General features: G+C 48.9%; 1 pseudogene; it reads right to left on the bottom strand.

The window, feature by feature from the left end:
- Positions 1-403: 403 nt before the first annotated feature.
- Positions 404-548, bottom strand: LOC133078749 (U2 spliceosomal RNA; annotated as a pseudogene).
- Between the last annotated feature and the right edge of the window lie 4,350 nt (positions 549-4,898).

Below are 4,898 nucleotides of genomic sequence, written 5' to 3'. Positions count from 1 at the left end.
GTTAGGGCCTCAGCTCAGGCTGGTGAACGTCAGCTGCTGTCCCCACAATACTCCCTGCTGTGGCCTCTTTTCTCTTGGGGAAGCTGGAATGAGGGAAAGGACTGAGTGGCCATTGAATGGGGTTCTGGGAGAGGCTGAAACCTCCTTTACTTTGCTGTGTCCCAGAGCCCCATTTCTGCCATCAAATAATTAAAAGAGTGGTTTGCAAACTGTTTCTGAAACTATTTTTCAAATCGTGCCCTAAGCTTCCATGAAGATCCTGTGGGGAATACCTTGGGGGCAAGAGGGTGTAGGGTGGGCTCTTCTACCCTTCCCCTTAACAGGGGCTACTTTGCTTCTGTAAATGCTATCAGATATTGGGTTCCACAGAAGATTTCTTTAAAATACATGACACACTGTTAAAAAAGTGTGAACATGAACATTTGTATAATAAAATTTGGTAAAACGTTTGGACACCAGTGTATTAAAAAGACTTCATCATTATCACCGTTTTAAACTGATAGGAACAGATACTACACTTGATCTTAGCCAAAAAGCAGAGAAGTGATCATCATCATTTAAAAAATAAAATTATATAGAAGGCTTCCACAGGCCAGGCAGTCTTCTAAATTCTGGGGACATAAAAGGGCATGAAAACATGGTCCCTGCCATCAAGGAGAGTAACTAGCAAACTTTCATAAAAATTGCTTTCACTCACATCTGTGTGTTTATCAAAGCCCATGGGGGTTGCAGATGAGGAAACGGGGGCTGAGCTTCCAGAAAGTGTCAACACCATTAACCAGCAGGACTCAGCTCTGCCCTACCCCACCCGCCTTCTTCCCACCTGAAGTCTTACAACCACTCCTACAGGTTATAATGTCAGTGGACTTGAGAAAAGTAAGAAAATGCACCAAAATAGTAATACTGGTTGTTTTTTAATAGAGGAATTTTGTGTGATTTATATTTTCTTCTTTATACTTTTCTGGGTTTTCAAATTTCCTCTAAAGTATTATGTATTACTTCCATTTTGATGCTTGTATTATTTTTATAATGAGAAAAAGGTCTTTAAAAATTATTGAAAAGTAACAGAACTATTTGTATTCTGAGGTGATGCTGCCCATCTTGATAGAACATGGATGTGATTTAATTTTTTCCCCTTTAGAAAAGAGTTTCATCATTTCATGGGAAGGTAAAGGGAGTTATAATTTAAAAACAGCAATACATACTTCCCCTCCCGATCATTTTATTCTATCAGAGAAACAGAGTAAAACCAGCTGGATTTATCAGGGTACCTCCTGGAGACACCCATTGAATGAAGATTCAAGAAATGCACCTGAATGTGGATCAAATATGCACTCCCTCCAATGTCTTGGGAAGGTTATCTGACTCTGGCACTGCAATCTGACAAAAGTGTTAAAATCTCATCTCAGCTGTTGACTTTAAGCAAGTCATTTAACCTTTCTCATCTGCAAAGTGGGAATGATGACACTTTCCTGGCCAGGCTGTTGTGAGGCTAATGGTCTTGTATGTAGCTTGCTTTGTCTGGTCCTGACATATAGTAGAAGCTCAACCATGATGATGATTTTTCTGTGATTCCCTGGAGGCAGTCCCCAAAGGCAGAGAGCTCACCATGGCTTCTCTTGTTTCTCCTGCTCTGGTGTGGCTCACCCCCCAGGGTAGCTGCCACAGCTGCTGGGGGAGGCACCTGGATACTCCTCATCCTGAATGTCACAAGGGGGTCTGAAGATGCCTGATAAGGGGCCAAGGGAGGGGAGTCAGAGTGAGGGAAAAGGAAGGGTATACAACTGCAATTGTATAACTATAAAAGACAGTATAAATGCATATTTTTCTCTTTTCCTTCTCCTCTCCTCTCTCTTCTTCATACATGTCTCACTCCTCAGTACTCCGTGGAGAAGATGGCTTAAGGCAGCCGGCCTCAGCACTTCTCCGGGAAGTCCAGCTAAAAGGCAGCGTTCTTCTGGGTCTCAGGTTAAATCCTGGGCTCAGCTCTGCTCATCTCTTCCCATGGGCACATGGGTCCTTGGCCCTGCCTGCCAGGGATTGGGGCATCTGGACTGCCCACCCTGTTCTGGCCAAAGGCACGAGGGAGTGGGTGCTAGTCATTGGGCTGAATGTCTAGCACGCACTCAACACGGCAGTGAGAGCAGCATGAGGTGAGCGAGCCCGGGAGGCAGGCGCGATGGGTGTGGGGAGGAGTTTGCATGGGGGCGGAGGGGGCAATGGCCACCTGTGATCATCTGCTCTGCAATCATGACTCGTATACATGCATCTCATCTAACCTTCATAACCACCCGGGAGAGAGGCCCTCGTACCATCTTACAGAGGAAGGAACGCTCTGGACACTCCCCCTGGCGCTGGGCAGTTGGGGGCGGGGCTAGGAGGTGGTTCTGCGGGGGCTCCACCCCAGGGCGTGGCTGGTGTGCTCAGGCCCCTCCCACGTCCTCGCCCTCGATTAGGAACCAAGGGGCTGGTGTGGGGCCTGCGTGTACTTGGACTTGCTCCCTAGCCCAATGCACTGTTGGGGTGAGCGTCCAGGAGAGTGAGCTAAAGCCTTCTTCTTCCCAGCCCTGCCCACCTCACCCCACTGACCCCCTCCCCTGCCCCCTTGAGCAGGGTGCTGAGCTGAAGTGGGGCTGCGCTGCAGAGGCAGCGGCCTGGCTTGGGCGCTGACCCTCTGTCTGCCTTCTGTTTGTCTTGTCCGGTCCCTCCAGGCTTTGATTTGGATGCAAACACCCCTGCTGGTTACAGACAGGTTATCAGCAGCAACACCTTGGTGTGACTTCTTTATCAGATCTCTTTTTACCCCAGACTGAGGATTGTACTACAGAATAGAATAAACCTTTGGGAGGATTTGAAGGGAGGCGAAGATACTCTTGCAAAGGCGCCGTCACCCTTAACAGTCTTCAGCATGGGAAAATACATCTGTGATAACCATCGTCATGTTTAGGCTTCACTGTGCCCACTCTGGAGCCAGCTGCCTCTGTTCCAGTGATGGCTTTGCCTCTTCCTAGCTGTGGGCAAGGCCTTAGCCTTCCTGCATCTCAATCAGTCAGCTGCAAAGTGGTGATATTAATAATACCTGCCTCCTAGGGGCCTGGTGAGCAGTGCCTTGTGTGCATTAAGTGCTCAATTATAAGAATAACAACTAGTATCTACATGTCAATTTGCAGAATGCAAAACTCCTTTACACGATCTCTTTTGAGTTACAAACAGCTCTGGAAGTAGTTTTGACTCCCATTTTACAGATGAAGAACCTGAGGCTCAGAGAGATTAAGAGCCTGGATCTCTGTGACCCAGCTTTTAAGTGGAGGAGGCAGGAGGCAAACCCAAGATAGTGATTCCACATCTGCAGAGTCTTAAAAGGCCTCAGGCTTTGAGGGTAGCTGGACTTAGCACTGATGCTTGAAAAATAATGTGGCCTCTCTGAGCCTCGGTTTTCCCACCTGTAAAATGGGGCTGCTGCTGTGGGTCTGCAGAGTTGCAGGCAGAAGATGTCTGCAGTGGAGGGCGATGGTCATCATTACACAGCCTCTTCGGTCCAGTGGGCCTGGTGGACTTCTCTCCTATTGCTGTTATGTCTGGCTTATCCTGTGTGTCTACAGAAGGAGAGCAGAGACCTTGAAGGCTGGGAGTGGGTCAAGAAAAGATAAAACACTGCTCCAGCCTATTATCTCAGCTTCAGATATCGACATTGGCAGACTTTTCTGTGCTTGTGGAGGAAAAGCACTGAAACTCCTGCCAAGAGCAAAAACTGATTTGCCCACATGCCGTCCAGCCCTCTGATCTGTGTCCTTGGAGACAAAATAAGGAAACTACCTCTTTGATTCAAAGCTATTTTTATCTGCCTGTGAGCAGTGCTTATGGCGCATTATGCATTTCACAGGGAAGGGGGCTACTGGCGGTGGAGATAACCATAACCTTTGCCCCAGCCCTATAGATGAGTCCCTTTTGTCTCCTTCAGTAGTGCAGGAGGGGCCAGGTTTGGGTCTCAAGCCAATGGCGGCGGAGAAATGGTGTCTGCACTTCTGCCTGGCTGGTGAAGGAGGCAAAGTTGTCTTGGGTGCATCCTGTCCCCAGGATCTTGCCTGGCCTCAGCCTGAAGCGGCTTGAAGCAGGATTTTGGTTCCCTGGCCACAGACTGAAGTCAGGCTGTGAGAGCGCTGAATCCTAGCCGCAAGACCAGTGGCCAGTGACAAGGCCCTGGCCCGTCAGCTTTGTAGAAATGAATTTCCATGAAGAGACAGAAAGTAGTGGAACAAGTAAAGTGTTTATTAGGAGGAAAAAATGTATGTGTGAATAGACTCACACGGGTGAGCTCAGAGAGAGAGTCGCACCCTCGTGGTAGTTTGAATCACTTTTATGGGGCATTTCTTCTGGGTTTCCTCTGGTCAATCATCTTGCTTTGCCTGGTTCTGAGTCCATATCTGGTACATCTCAGGGTCCTCCCCTGTGCGCATGTGCATCTCTTAGCCATGATGGATTCCAACGAAGAGGCCTATGGGTAGGTTGACATCACCTACTATGGGATGGCACCCCTTTTTGAGCCCTGAGGAGCCTTTCTGTGCATGTGTAGACAGGAAGGTCTCTTTGGCCTCAAGAATGAGGTATATGTGGTCTCTTTATCTCTTACCTGGGCAGGGCTTAGCTCCTCTCTGCTCCTGCGATTATCTTTATCTTGGAGCATCTGGTCCACAGGGGACAGACTCCAGCTGCGCAGCATGGGGCCCATCTATGTCCTGCCTCACCCAGGAGTGTGTGCTGTGGAGCAGGGGTCCCCAACCTCTGGGCTGCAGACTGGTACCGGTCCGTGGCCTGTTAGGAACTGGGCCGCACATCAGGAGGTGAGCAGGGGGCGAGTGAGCGAAGCTTCGTCTGCCGCTCTCCATCGCTTCCCATCA

The sequence above is a fragment of the Eubalaena glacialis genome, chromosome 1 (genome assembly GCF_028564815.1).
Source record: "Eubalaena glacialis isolate mEubGla1 chromosome 1, mEubGla1.1.hap2.+ XY, whole genome shotgun sequence".
In the NCBI taxonomy this organism is placed as follows: Eukaryota; Metazoa; Chordata; class Mammalia; order Artiodactyla; family Balaenidae; genus Eubalaena; species Eubalaena glacialis.
This window is presented reverse-complemented; position numbering and strand designations above follow the sequence as displayed.